General features: G+C 36.7%; 1 long non-coding RNA gene across 1 annotated transcript in view; it reads left to right on the forward strand.

The window, feature by feature from the left end:
• Positions 1–264: 264 nt before the first annotated feature.
• Positions 265–16,237, forward strand: part of LOC101703938 (uncharacterized) — a 77,866-nt gene continuing 61,893 nt past the window's right edge. Inside the window, exons 1-2 of the long non-coding RNA XR_205284.3 lie at positions 265–1,560; positions 6,298–6,447. This is a non-coding gene — a long non-coding RNA (uncharacterized LOC101703938). The remainder of the gene's footprint in view (positions 1,561–6,297; positions 6,448–16,237) is intronic.

Raw genomic sequence — 16,237 nt, forward strand, 5'->3', positions numbered from 1 at the left:
AAAAACAGTATGTAAAAATTTTGGAAATGATGTTTTCCTAGACAAAATCTTAAATAATTTCTTCATTTAAATTTCCAAAATAAGATATCTATTTTGCTTTAAGCTGTGAAATTTGTGATGTTTTGTTACTCAACAATAGGCATGTATTAGACTTCTATTTTCCCAAATATTTTTGGTTGGAACTTCATATAATACATAAAGACAATTTCTTGAAAGAAAATGTGTCACCAGTGTATATGAGTTTTGTTTGTATAATCTTGGTTTTAAATTAGAGTGATAAAATTCTAGATGTTGTTTATTCTAAAAATGTACACAGGTAAATCAGAATTTCTGAAGTTTAGTATTTAACTTCTGAGTCTTTTCCTAATTAACTCAGAAAATAAAGTGAATATAAATGGAAGACAACCCTAAAATGACTTGTAATTATTCCTTTATCAAAGTGTCTTGTATTAACTTTTATATCTGATTGCAGCTTTGAGGTCAAAAGTACTTATTCTGTGTACTCAATGAAATGCATACTTAGAATTGGTGAGACATATTAAATATTATTTTAAATATTGAAACCAAATGTCCTTTAATACACATATCAACACCATGCATATTTTGTAGGTAAAAATGTAATTTTATACATTAATCATGTATAGATATTAAATATCTAGGGCTTTGAAAAATGTAAACAATTGCTTTTCCTCTGATCTTGAACCCTAACCCCCAACAGAATGCCCACCTTTGAATGTGACATGTTTTATTCATTTGTAACAATCTTGTGGCATCAATCATACTCTGCAGCTAGCGACTGCAGCCATTATGTTGCTCTGTGCTTTCTCGGTAATTATTTCTCAAGCCTTTCCCTAAGTACTTCATAAAACATTTTTAATGCCACTATATGGAAACAGATGTAAATAAATTCCATTTTCAAGGGCTTTTAAAAAATATGGGTCTATTTTAGTTTGCAGTTAATGTTTTATTATTAATTTTATCAGAGAGCAAAATACAATTCCTTTCTGTATTAAAGATAAGGATTTCGATGTTGCAATCTAGGAAAAAAACGTACTGTAGCAGTGCAGCTTTTCTTTCTTTCTTTTCTTCTTCTTTTTTTTTGGCATGGGGATGGGAGGAAGCGACCAACACCCCCTTTCCCACATGGTTCAACTTTCCTGTCTGTTTTTCCATTATTCCATTAAGATCATGATTAATGGAAGCTCTCCTGAATTTCAAATATTTTGAAATCTGGCCAAGACCTATTCGGAGGCTAAATTGAAAACAAATAACAATAAAAATAAGGTGATGCAGGCTTTTAGTCTTTAGCGAAACCATCACTGTGATCTTTGTACCACTGCTACAGAAGAGGACAACATTTCACATTTCTGGCATTGTTACTGACAACACGGCAACTGAAAGCAAGCATGAATTTCTGGGAGTAGCATTAGGGTACAAGACTCCTGCTGAGCGCACCAGTTCCTTGCTCTGCACAGCTGCCTTCTCAGCTGGGGGTTTGAAATCAGCACTGGGAGAAAAGACCGAAATGACCATGACGCATGTGCCTCTCTATGAGAAAAGGTAATGTTCAATTAACGCTCCAGCCTTCCGACTTCTAGCTGATGCTTTCCTATTGTTTGTTCATTTGTATATTTTCTCTGGATCTTTTTTTTCTTTCATTTTCCTGGAATAAAATGCTTGAATTAAAAACGTCTTCGTGTTTGCCCTTATACAAATAGTACATTGCACTGCTCAAGGCTTTATTAGTGTCAGTAAGAATAGTGCATATATTTGCACTCCCAGGGTATTGACAAGGCTCTGCTCAACTAGATACATTTGCACGCACCATCATAGCAATACAACAAGTGAAAAAGAAGAGCCTGTATTAAAAGTGTTTCTATAATGCAGTAAATAACTTGCTGAGAATTTACATATTTACATCATCTGCTGCTTTGTTTGTAAAATTGTGTGAACCAGGCTGTTAATGGCCAGCTCTGCTTTAAAGATAGTTTGAGTAATAGGGAAAAATGGTAATTGTCAATAAAGCCATGTGTTTTTATGTTTTCTAGACATAAAAGATAATATTATCTTCATTTTAATTGTTAAAAAATTTATCTGGATTCTATAGATAAAATTTTAAAATTTATAGAATCCTAGTCTTCATAGGGTTATTTGATTCTGCTTCTTAGATAAGAACTCCTAGGGTTCTTGGGAGTATCCTTTTATTCTCTTTGGCAATAGTTTATCTTCCTAGCCTAGAATGATCTGACAAAATGCTTCATGATGTACTTGTGCATGTGTGTATTTCTGTGGATGGTTAACTCTGTCTTACGAATTTCTTCTGAGATTTCATTAGCATTTTGGTTGGAAAACTGAATTCTCTTGAACTTCATTCGTAGCTTTAATAATGAAGTTGAGGGGTTGGCTATTCATGGGAAGTGCGCCAACTACTTGGACTGAAATAAATATTGATTTCCATCACTCTGATAGTCACTCCATATAAATCATTTTATAAACATTTTTATGTGTCAGCCTCTGGGCTAGACAAGAGAGGCAAAAGCTAAGTATGTGAAAAAAAAGCGCTAAATATGTGGTTCACACTCATGCCATTACTAATTTAATTCTTTTGATCAATTAGTTATTTCTGACAGATATGATGTTTAACTCTATTGTTATGCTACCTATGTTGCTGTAGCTTTGCAGAATTCATTGAGTTTGACCTTAAAGTGGAATAATTTTTTCCTGCTAGGTGATGGATCTATAATAAATTAAGGTTTACCTACTCGGAAACAATGCATTTAGTGAATGACTATTTTGTACCGGTCACTGGTGTAAACATTAGGCATACAATGGCCACCAGGACTTCGAGAGCCTCTACCCTCATGGAACTTATGTTCTAGCAGGATGGCGGGAGGTAGAGGTAGCATAGCCTTCCATCCTTGTTTTCTGAAGGATGAGGAAGCAGTTGTAGTCTAGAAATTGAAGCTGCTGATACCATGGAAATTCATGAAGCCTGCTTGGGTTACATATTGTAGGACACTGACCCAAAGGAAAAAAAAAAGAGCTTCTTCAGATACTCATAAGGACTTTCAGAACAGTCAGAAGCAATTTCAAACAGCAAATAACTTGTAATAGTCCTTCCAAAGGCTGCGTTAAAGAAACTGTGTGAACAAATTATTTACACTGTTCATACAGTGTAGTGATCTTAAACTCTGTGTATTCAAAGTTGGGTCAATTTTCATAGCAGTTGCTAACCTGGTGCTTTCCCTTGACTTAACAATTGGCACAACATAGAGGCTCTATATGTTTTCTGCTACTGCTACATACTCCCTGTTGGTCTGCTTTGGCTACTACTGACACTGAATACTGACACAGTGTGCTACTGATACCCATCACTGAAGGAATTTGGAAAGCATTAAAATGTGGCTTCATATCACTTCTATTTCTCATTTTGAATACTTGATTTTTCTATTTTAAGATTGCAGTGGAATACGTTTATCCTGTTTTAATCCTTCCTTCCCTCTTGCATTCCACCTTTTGTCATCTGTCTATTGTCTGTTATCTATCTTCAAATAAACATCTATTCCTTTTAGCTCATCTTCATGTATTTCAAATCCATTTCTCCATTATCAGTTGAAAAAACTAAGTTCTCATGTTACCTTGCAGGGAGAGTGACCATATGGTTTAGTCATGGAGAATGAGACCTGAGCATAAATTTGCTTAGACCTCTATGAAGGATTTGGGTTTATGTAACCTGAAGACTGGCACGACCCTTTCTCCTCTCTTTCCAGTTTGCATTCTGGGGTACTGAACATGATTGAATCTACATTGTGACCTTGAGGAGTCAATCATGAGAGATCCTCTAGGTAATTTCAGAAATACTAGCCCCAAGCTGGTCAAACCACTGAACCAACGCTTGTTGCTTCTCTCAAGACTACTTCCTTTTAAATTTTTAATTGGCACATAATAACTGTATATTCATAAGGGATACAGCTTGAAATTATGATGTACCTGTGTCATAAAAATTATTCAGTGTTTAATAAGCCACTCTAGATGATATTTTCTGTTATTTTCAGTTGAGAGCATTCTTAACTGATGCTATAGACATACCCCAAATAATCAAGCTTGTTAGGGATTGTTGAAGTTAGATAATATGTTATAAAATAAAACACTTAATGATGAAGGCAAAATGCAATTCTTATTTTGAAGAAACTTATGTAAACATTTGTAACTAAACAGCATAGGTCTGTTTCTTATATTTTTTGGTGTTCATTTTCTTATACAAAAATGAAGAGTTGCATTATTTCTTAGGTCCATTGCAGAACTAAATTTCAGACTATTTGGGTAAAATGTACTTTAAATCCAAGCGTTCGTAATAGTACCCATCAAATAATATTTTAATATTGATATGCCATGAATGCTTTGTATGTGAAAAACCTATTGCACTTTTCCTGTTCATTCTTGGAATTTCATATGCTCTACATTGAGAAAGCTGGGTTATTTGATTGAGCCTTTTGATATATCACATCCCACTCTAAAAACTACTTTATTCAGTTATTTGCATTAAATAATGTCTGGAAGCATCTCTTAGGAAGATTTTTTTTAGCAAAATTTTATACAATGTCAATAATTTTTATGAGCATAAAATCAAGACAATATAATGTCATTACTATGGATATATGTCTGATGTATTAGATTTTCCACCCACTTTGTGATGTGACTGGAGAGTTTTATGAAACTGCTGTAAAGAGATTTCATGAAGATCAAGAAAAATCTCTCCAAACTGCTCTTGGGAGGCAAAAAGCCACACAAATAAAATGCTACTATACTGTTTAAACATATGAATGTGAATGAAAGGAGGAATTGGTTATAAACAATATTAATTTTAAGGTTTATCTATTAGGCAGCTTTCTTATCGCTGGACTAATACCCGAGGCTTTTGACTTAAAGAAAGAGAGGTTTCATTTGGCTTATGGTTTCAGTCCATGCTCAGCTGGTCCTAAGGGAGAGCATCATGGGAGAAGGGTGTGGGGGAATGAAAGTGCTCAGATTATGGTGGCTGGGAAGCAGAGCAGGGGAACAGTGTCCAAGAAGAAAGAGTCAGGGACCAGATGCGGACCCCAAGGTCACACTCCATGACCCATCTAGACACATGCAGAGATGTGTTTTACTCATTCCTTAGGTGGCTTCCAAGACAATCAAGTAGAAAAGGAAGCTTTACTCTCCTGGTCCATTATGCTTTTCCATTTCATCCTGCAGCAACGTGGGACTCCAATATGGCTACCTACCACTGCCAGTTGCTCCAAGGAGCACTTTTTTGGCAGTAATATGTTAATGCTTAATTCCGATCCATAATTTGCTTGATGTTAGAAAGTGAGATGTGCAAAGAAGCCATTACTGGGAATAGAAAAATAAGTAAAACAGAGACCAAACAGAAAGCAGAGAATTTTTAAGAACCCTTTACAACAGAAAATGGGAAAAGAAGGCTGGGGTGGGGGAAGGCACGAAGCGTGTGTATGGGCACACACGGACACACAGACTGAGGTGATGAGAAAAGGAGAATGAAAAACATCTCCGCATAGAGGTCTTGCCCTCTTTATGAGATGAGGAAGCTGTTGCCTGATAATTATTACTACCTTTTGTTTTCTAGAGTAATGTGCTATCCTTGAGCTAGAGAGCAGATCGGTACTTAAAAACCAGAGGTTGTTGCTTTCTTTGAAACAACATAGCATCTCTGGGTGGTAGCTGAGTACAAAACAAACACAGAAGCCTTTTCTCTACACACCGGAAGCAGTCATCCCTGTTGCCAAGGAGACATCCTCACTGGACCAGGGTCACCTTTGGAAACAATCACAAGACTTCTAAAGCAGATCAATAGAGAAATGCTAAGGCCTCTAGTTCGTAACTGACATTGCCTCTTATTTAAAATGTCATTTCAGCAAACACTTGTTCATTTCATTACCATACAGTGGGGAGTAGCAATACAAACTTGAATGTATAATCAGTTAAGCTTAGTGTTATTTATTTATTTATCTATTCATTTTTGTTTTTCATTTTTGTTTGGTGGAACTGCTCTAAGTACAGGGATGTTCAGGGTCACTGCCTGGAAATGGACCAACATTCAGTTTTCAAAAGAGAAGCTCCCTTTAAGACTTCATTGAAAGAAGATTCTATTCTTTATTGTATTTTATCTATATTATTTCAGTTCTCACTTTCGTTTCTGAAAGTGTTTTGTCATATATCAGAATTGAACAAATTTTGTGTCAATAGGACAAAATTCCATTCCCACATTAACTTACTCTTTCCTTCTGTTATCAGATAGTGGCGATTTCATATTGCGTGCCCACATTCAAAGTCTACCAGACTCAAGCTGAAGAACAGGCAGTTTGTGAAATGAACAATGCGATCACTTGCAGAGGGGACGTGGTGAAATGTTCATCATCTAAAGCAACAATTCCTCCCAGGGAGGTGAGGAAATGACAGGTGTTGGCCTTGTGGGGTGGATCCATCCTTGAAGACAGAAACAACAGCCAATGTAAGAGCAGAGTGGAAAGAGTAGATTGCAGTGGATTCTGTTGCATGAAGTTCAGATGTACTGGGAGAGATGTTTAGAGATGGGGTTGGTCAACAACACTGGGCCTCGACCATGAATGTGCCTATGTCACTTAAAAAATTATACTTCTTACTACTCCTTTTGCAGAGCTTTCCTGTAGGTTTACAATAATTGGTATTACTTAATGCTGCAATACCAGAACTTTAACAGCTTGATATATTCCTTTTTTTGTTCCTTTGGCAATCTAGAATTAGTCCCACATACCTATATTTTTTCATAGGGCTTATGGGATTGTAATTTCAGGGGTTGTTTATCATTTACAGCAAGAACTGGAGTCTAAGAATAAACACTCTTGATTTTAAAACTCACAATAATATATGTTTTGTTAGAAGATGAGTAATGCAATTTAATATGGGGTTAAGATGATTAAGTTGTTGGTATAGATCCATTTTGTGAAATCACATGCACTTTTTGTATCTGAAAATTCAAAAGGAACAAATACAGACAGTTCTCCTGTCCAGTAAAGGATTATGAGCCTCACTGAAATGTACCTTGTTATCTCTTCCTCTATAGCAGACAAGAATGACACTTTGTATACAAGAAAATGTGGAGGATGCTAGCGCTGGAGGGCTGGTGGTCTTTGGCATCATCTAGGTTAGCCACCTGTTCTAGCTGCACTTGCTGAATAAATTCAATGCTCTTGGGAGAGAGTATGCAACTGACTGGCCTGCCTTGTTACCAAGGCAACCATTTTTCTCTCTGCTCTATGACTCTGAAAGGATTTGCAAACCATCAGTGCTTCTCTGAGCAAGAGCGTGAACATTTTTCTTTTTTCTTTACTTCTTCCTTCCTTTTTACAATTTCCTAGTCAAGATGATGAAATTAATACATAACCTAACCATATTTCTTTATTCAGATAGTACACTCTCCAAGTATTTGAAAAACTTAAAGTCCAAACCTGAAAGGTACATAGAGAGATGTAAATAATAAGAAAAAATTTAAAAATAATTTGAATCTCAAACCTTTTCAAAAATTGAAAATAATTTTGAAGTAGAGTTTGTCACGGACACTGGATGTGAAAACACAGGTTCCCCGAGTTCCGTGCAAAAGGCACTGGGTAAAAAGCTGTTTTCATAAGTTATTCCAGCTATTATCTCTGTCAGCCTCTTCTCACTCTGCAGAGACAATGGAATGACATCGGGCAATGATTTAGTGAGAGCTTTTGCAGATCCATCAGATCATGAGTCCTGGGCCTAAGTTATCATTTTCTGTCTGCCAAAGGGTCCAGGAGTTGTGCAGGGGTGGCTGACTGCACTCTGTGGTGACAGCTCCAGAAATCCCTGCTCGTTTTCATCCCCAAGAGGCATCTATTCTCCAGCATACCAGTTTTCTCCGATGTATAACCCATATTTGCTGTCTTTCCTTTCCTCCTTCATAGTCTGTCCCTTCCATTAAATCGTCATGCCTTAAAATAAATTAGAAGGCCTTTCATATTGGCAAATGTTTCACTTTATTCCAGGAATTTTACATTTTCCTATTTGCTTTATTCTTCATGTTAATTTGATGTTCAGGCCATTATTTATCCTGTTTAATAGTTGTTTAGACGGAAGTCACAGGTAGTAAGGTTGATATTTAGGTTGAGTTCTAGCTTGTTCCAAAGCCATGCTTCTGTATCTGTAAAGTTCTATTTTATTATTGATCAGATAAATCCTTTCTGAATATTGAAATACTGGCAAGAAATATCAAACAAGTAGAAACTTGAAATTAAGTTTCCAGGAAGGCTCTTGTTCTATTATTACTATTACTGTTATTTTTACATGCAGAATACTGTTCCAAGCTCTGCCAAATTCACAAGAGAATGAAGGATTTGTACATATTTATCTTGGAGAATGGCTTCGTTATACAGGGCAATTCCTTCGCCAGCTCTTTTTATTATCTTTCTATGTACTAGAGAAACAGACTACAGTGGACTCTTCAACTCATCTTGTAACTAACTTGTTTCTTGTTGTTTGCAATCTAGGAAGAATATATGACCTATTGATACACACAGTATGACTGGTAGGACATCTTGAGAGATTAGGTTCATCTTTTAATTGTGAACAAACTTCCGTGCAATTAGATTTATCCTGAGTTTTTATTTTCTACTGATTTTACTTCTGCCTTCTGAGATTTCAAGTGTAGATTAGTATTTCCAAATTAATAGATTTTGAAAGATTTTTAAGATATGATCACATGGTGAGTAGACAATTTTTAAAAGTACATTTCCCAGTGTGCGCTAAAGCAGTGAAAATATTTTACTTAGTCTAGAGGCAAATGGTACTGTTTTGTTGTTGTTGTTAAGTACATGTCATTGATCTTAGCTAGATTAACACTGCACTAGAAGGTCATAAATATGCACGAAGAGCACAAGGATATTATTCTGCTAGAACACAGGGATTTGGCAAAAGTAGAAAGTGCATACTTTATTTGCTGCAAGAAAGGTGAATTTGCTTTTACTCCTCCTGTTTCCAGCAGCATTTTTATGTTTGAAAGTTACTCAGAAGCATAAGGTAATTATTTGCAATCTGAAAAGGATTCTTATACAAAAGTATTGTATTTGCATTTTTAGAAACATTTTTACTGTAATATATTTGTTCCTGCCATTCTCTTCTGCAGTTGTCTAGATTGTTTGAAACACTACATCTGTGCTATAAGAGTGTATAAGTTCACTCAGTGTGTTTTCAGCAGGCATTTCTGGTGTCCCAGGATGAGGGACTCAGTTCAGTGCTGGGCCTCCTCGTGAGTGGGGTGTCACCCTCTTCTGTGAGCCCAACTCTGTGCCGGAGACCTCCAGGGCTTTCAGTGGCCCCTGCAGGTCCAGTGCTGTCACAGAGTCTAATGAGCCTGTGGATTGAGGAACACATGACAGCTTCTTTAAACAGACTCTTCCTACTGCATTCACCCAGAGTCATCCTTCCTGGCTTGCTCTGTGGACTACAGTCTCTATCTCCTGTTTTACTCTTTTCAGCCCAGTCTTTGAATGTATCCCAGAATGTATCATCTTCCCAATTATAACTTTGTGCCATCTTAGTTCTGCCTCTTCTCTTGACTATGCTGCACTGGCTAATCAGGTGATTTTACTTTGTTTTGATTCTATGGCTATTATTCTCAATGTCATCCTGGTCCATTTGTGCTGCCACTGTTTTTTTCTTTTCCCTCTGGTGGTGGAGATTGAAGCCATAGCCTTATACAAGCCAAGAAACTGCTGTACTCTGAGTTATACCCCCTAATCTAACAGTGTATTTTAATTACTTACCAGCTGGAAACAAAACTTTTAAAATTTTCTTTGCATTTTTTCCTTATCAGTGAATATTGGTTATACTGTTTAATGGGTTTCTTTTGGACAAATTTGTGTGTGCACATAGCATATTTTAATCATTTCTCCCATTACCTGTATTGTCCCACCATCTCCCTGGTTTCACTTTTTTGGGGGAGAGTTCAATGTGTATAAAGTATTTTGATCATATCCCTCCATCATCACATGCTTTTACACCTCCTTTCCTCTTGTGGAATAATAATAATTCGGTGTTATCTATTTTTAGATTCCACATATTATGGAGAACATGTGATATTGCTCTTCCAGAGTCTGGCTTATTTATGCTCAGCATGAGTCTCCACATTCATCCATTTTCCTGCAAATAACAAAATTTTGCTCTCCTTTATGGCTAAAAAATACTCCATTGTGTATATCTGCCACATTTTCTTTATCCATTCATCTATTGATGGACACCTAGGCTTGAAGACCAAACTTTTAAACTGTTGATGTATCCATTAATTGCATGTGGCAGAGTGTATGGGAAACATTTCTTTCCCAGAGGTTCACAGGCAGGGTGTGCTTATATCATAGCCACGCTCAATCAAATGTCACTGCTCACCGGTAGGTATCTGTACACTTTTACTGAGCATCTCTGTAATGGCTTCAGCCAAGCTGTATGATGCCAAGCGGAGGCCATAGCGCCAATGAGGAGAGGAACTGGGCTCTCATTCACAGAAAACAGCAGCCACTTTCCAGCTACTGGCCGTGAGCATGTTCCTGGGGTTGAGATTTAGTTTTTGGTTGCATAAATATAAATTTTAAACACCACCTTTTCACATAAAAGGTATCATCTTGAAAGTATTGATTCCTTCCTGCTGTGTTCTCAGTAATTTTGAGACTTTTCCATGTACTCAAGGCACAAAAGAAATTCAGTAACAGGAACTGAGAATCCAAATTAAGTGCCCAGAAGGAAGGAAGCCAAGGGTCTTCTGAGAGGTCAGAAGCAACCACCCACGAAGATATGGATGTAATGGATTCTACTCTTTTTGCCTTAATTTTTTTTTTTTGCCTCTGTTTGCTCCCGGTCTACTTTATAAATTCTGAAGTGAGAATATAGATTTAGTTTGGATCACATATCTTCAGACTTGACGCAAGGAACCATGGCCAAAGAGACTGGTGGACTTGACTCTGGAAGAGTCATTACAAGTGTTTGAGCCACCCCAGTTTGTGTTCCATGATTATACTTGTCCCTTTTTAATTTCCTTGAAAGAACTCAGTTTCCAAATAAAAGTGTCTTGTATTTCTTTGCTTTTCCTTATAGCTGATATTGTTTTGCCATGAATTTCGTTAAAGTTTCAATGATCTTGATTTTTCTTGAAGATGATTCTGTTCTTTACCTGTTTATATGAGCTCAAACTTCCCATGATACAACTCATCGACTATAGCATTATGTCCTGGGAGAAATCCTGTTCAGTTTTCCAGCAGCACTTCAGTGGGTCCGTGACAAACTGAATCATGAGAGTATAGGGTATAAGAAAATGTATGGAGGTACAAGAGCTATAGTGCTTTAGGGGACCTTACAAGTATAGTATCAATGCCCCATAATGAATGGAACTATGATGCATTGCCAACATGCACTGATAAAAAATTGGAGAAAGAAAGAATATAGTATATGTATGGATATCAAGATAGCTAAATTAGGAAAGGTAGAAAGTCACGGAGAATTTGAAAGTAATGAGAAGCTCATGAAAAATTTTAAATCCAGGAATAACATGATGAGATGGTATATGAAGGAAAAGATGTCCTTAGTGTAAAACTTGGAAGTCACTTAAAATTAAATAATTTAAATAAAAATTTAAATAATTAAAATAAATATAAATAAGGTCAAAACCAAGGTAGTGACAGTGGAAGTAGCAAGTGGAGAACAAATATGAGAAATATTTAGGAGTAAAATCTTCCTTTGTGGATCGGTGAAGTTGACTCTGAAAGTTCTTGTATTTGGAGACACTGATGATGCTTATTAGTCAAAAAGAAACACAGAGGAATAAAATGTGGTTGATGTGTGTGTAGGATTCAATACCTTTGTTATATCTGAGATATTCAGGGAGAAGAGTCTGCCCAGGAAAGAGTTCTGGATTTGAATCTTAAAGTTGGTGAGAAAAGCTAATGAGGAGGAAAAGTTCCAAAAAAGAGATCATGATTAAAAGCACAAATATTACAGAGGAGTCATGAGTTTTACAAGGCATACTCTATGAAGATTTAAGTGCTTACTACGTGGTCTCTTTGAGTATTTTACTCTTGGAAAGTACATAAGTGTTTAACTCCTCCTGGAGAGTAGCTGTGACCTTTTACCAAAGCAGGGGACCTTTTATTCCTACAAAAACTTTAAAAAATTTATTGATAGTTTTATGGCATAATATGATGGTTTAACATATGCATACATTCTGGAATGGCTAATTAAAGCTACTTAACGTATTCATGACCTCACATACCTTTTATTTGTGGTGAGATCATTTAAAATATACTCTTTTAGCAATTTTCAAACATAGAGCTCATTTCTCTTAACTAATCATCACATTGCAGAATAGATCTTAACTCATTCCTTCTGTCCAGCTGAAACTTTTTATCCTTCGTCTAACATTTCTCTAATCCTCAACCCCTTCCCCCAGTCTCTGGGGACCTCCACTCTACTTTCTGATCCATGAGTGATGTTTTGAGATTCTGCTTAAATGTGAGATTTCATGATTTATCTGTGTTGCAAATTACAGAAGTTCTTTCTTTTTAAAGGATGAATACTATTTCATTGTTTTGTTTTTTTTTTAAATTCTTTTATTGGTACATTTTAGGTATACAACACATTTACATTTCTCTTTGGGAACTTGTACCTTTACATGATGCATCTTGGTTTTTTTTCTTCCCCATCCCTAGCCCTCCCTTCACCCCCTCCACCCTTCCCTGTATACAAAGACTTTATTTCCATTTCTCAGCATTTTTCCTTTCCCTTCTTTCCTTTCCCCTGCCCCTCCCACTACCACTACCCTTTGGACATTTTCTTCTTATTTTGCATTTTCGATTATTCATTCTAATCATTGATACATTTTAGGTATAAAATATGATGACATTCATCATTGGAAATTTGCACCTTTACATAATCTCTCTTGGTTCTTATTTTTCACCCTTGCCCAGCCCTCCCTTCAACCCCTCCATCCCTCCCTATTTACAAAGATTTTGGTCCTATTTTTTCATTTTCTCATATTAATTCCATTCCCTTCTTTCCTTTCCCCTGCCCCTCCCACTTCCTTTCCCTTTGCCCCTTTTCTTCCTATTTCACATTACTTATTATACGTTTTAGTCCTTATTTACACTTTCAGTTTCTCACACTAGAGACACTATTTGGTATTTACATGTGTGTCCTATTTATTTCACTTAAGAGTATTGCCTCAATGTGCATCCACTTAGCTATAAATGTCTCTAATTTCTCATTTTTTATGGCTGAGTAGTACTCCATTTTATAAAAAAACCACTTTTTCTTTATCCAGTCTCCAGTTGATGGGCATTTGGGCTGTTTCCAAGTTTTAGCTATTACAAACTGCGCTACTATGAACATGGGTGCACATATATCACTATGGTATGATTCTTTTAATTCTTTGGGGAAGATCCCCAGCAGTGGAATAGCGGGGTCAAATGGGATTTCCAGTCCTAGTTCTTTGAGGTATCTCCATACTGATTTCCACATTGGTTGCACCGGTCTACACTCCCACCAGCAGTGGAGCAGGGTTCCTCTTTCCCCACAGCCCTGCCAGCATTGGTTATTGGTTGATTTCATGATAGCAGCCATTCTTTCTGGAGTGAAGTGGAATCTCACATTGTTTTCATTTGCATCTCTCAAATGACCAGTGATGTTGAATATTTTTCATGTATTTATTTGCTATTTCTACTTCTTTGTCTGAGAAATGTCTGTTCATTTCAGATGCCCATTTTTGGATTGGGTCTTTAAATTTGGGAGGTCTGATCTTTTCAAGTTCTTTATAGATTCGAGATAGTAGACCTTTGTCTGAGGAAGAGCAGGTGAAGATTTTTTCCCACATTGTGGGGTGTCTCTTCACACTGCTGGTGGTTTCTCTTGCTGTGCAGAAGCCTTTTAATAAGAAGAGATCCCACTTGTTGATTGTTTGTGTTAGTTCACGGGCAACTGAGGTTTTGTTCATAAAATCTTTTCCTACACCGATGTCTTCAAGGGTTCTACCTAACCTCTGTTCCAACTGGTTCAGAGTTTCTATTTTGATATTTAGATCTTTAATCTATTTTGATTTTAGTTTAGTGCATGGTGAGAGATACAGGTCTAGTTTTAATCTTTGGCAAGTTGAAACCCAATTTTTCCAGCACCATTTATTAAAGAGCTATCTTTCCTCCAGTGAGGGTATTTGGCTCCTTTATCAAAGATGAGATGGCTGAGTGTGTCTGGCATTGTTTCTGCATCTTCTAATCTGTTCCACTGGTCCTCAAGTCTGTTTCTTTGCCAGTACCATGCTGTTTTTATCACAGTAGCTTTGTAGTATAGTCACAGGTTGGGGATTGTGATACCCCCTGCCCTGTCTCTGTTACCTAGAATTGCTTTTGCTATCCTGGGTCTCTTCTTGTTTCAAATGAAGTTTTGGATTGTTTTCTCAAGGTCTATGAAGTATGCTGCTGGGATCTCAATTGGAATTGCATTGAATCTATATAGCAGTTTTGGAAGTATGGCCATTTTCACTATATTAATCCTTCTTATCCAGGAGCAGGGGATGTCTGTCCATTTTCTGATATCATCTTCAATCTCTTTTTTCAGAGTGCCATAGTTTTCAGAGAAGAGGTCTTTGATTTCTTTCGTTAGGATGATTCCTAGGTATTTCAGTTTTTTGGATTTCTGCTGGGTCTGTTGTCATTTCACCCTTTTCATTCCTAATTGCATGGATTTGGGCCTTTTCTTTCCTTTTTCTGACAAGGTTGGCTAAAAGTTTGTCAATTTTGTTGATTCTTTCGAAGAACCAACTCTTGGCTTAATTGATTTTTTTGCATTGTTCTCTTAGTCTCCATTGCATTGATTTCTCCTCTGATCTTTATAATTTCCTCCCTTGTATGAGCTTTGGGGTTGTCCTGCTCTTCTTTTTCTAGAAGCTTGAGGTTCAGCATCAGGTTGTTTAATTGGGCTCTCTCTGTTTTCCTAATATGCATATTCACTGCTATGAATTCCCCTCGTAAGACTGCTTTCAATGTGTCTCATAGATTCCGATATGTTGTATTGGCACTGTCATTTAATTGAAGGAACTGTCTGATTTCTTCTTTAATTTCCTCTGTGACCCATTGGTTATTCAGAAGTGTGTTGTTCAATTTCCACATGTTTATGAAATTTTTTGAGTTTCTTTTGCTGTGGATCTCCAATTTCATTGCACTATGGTCTGATAATATACAGGGGATAACTTCAATTCCTTTGCACTTACTTAAACATGTTCTATGTGTGAGTATGTGGTCTATTTTGGAGAACGACCCATGTGCAGCTGAGAAGAATGTGTATTCTGATTTTGTGGTGTGGAAGACTGTAAAGATCTGTTTAGTTCATTTGTTCAAGAGTCCGATTGAGTTCTAGTATTTCATTACTTATTTTTAGTCTAGTTGATCTATGTATTTGTGACAATGGGGTGTTGAGGTCCCCCACTACAATTGTATTAGTGCATATATGATTTTTCATGTCTGTCAGTATTTGTTTTATATAGTTGGGTGCACTAGTGTTTGGTGCATAGATATTTATGATTGTCATCTCTTCCTCTTGGATTCTTCCCTTTACAAGGATGTAGTGTCCTTCTTTGTTTCTCTTAGTCAGTGTTGGTTTGAAATCTACTTGATCTGCCAAGAGGATAGCTACTCCTGCTTTTTTTCAGGTTCCTGTCACATGGAGTATTGTTTTCCACCCTTTAACTTTCAGTCTATGAGTTTCCTTTTGAATGAAGTGTGTTTCTTGTATGCAGCATATTGTTGGATTTTGCTTCTTGACCCATTCTGCCAGTCTATTTCTTTTGATTGGTGAATTGAGACCATTAACATTGATGGTTATAACTGAAACGTATTGACTTGTCATTGCCATGCTTTTTCTTTTTGTTGGGTTCTCCCCCTTTACATTTAATTTCTTGTCATGCCAGATGGGTTCATTTTGCTTTCCTTCCTGGGGTTGTGATCCTCATTGTCTGTTCCTAGGATATTGTGTAAAATTCTTTGGAGTGCTGGTTTGGTATTCACAAAGTTCCTAAGGTGCTCTTTGTCATGAAAGTACCTTATTTCTCCATCAATTTTGAAAGATAGTTTTGTAGGGTACATCAATCTGGGTTGGTGGCTGTTTTCCTTTAGGGCTTGGAATATGTCACTCCAAGATCTTC

Source organism: Heterocephalus glaber, unplaced genomic scaffold (assembly GCF_053883595.1).
Source record: "Heterocephalus glaber isolate CG9 unplaced genomic scaffold, H.glaber_assembly_v1.0 deba00001538, whole genome shotgun sequence".
NCBI classification, from domain to species: domain Eukaryota; kingdom Metazoa; phylum Chordata; class Mammalia; order Rodentia; family Bathyergidae; genus Heterocephalus; species Heterocephalus glaber.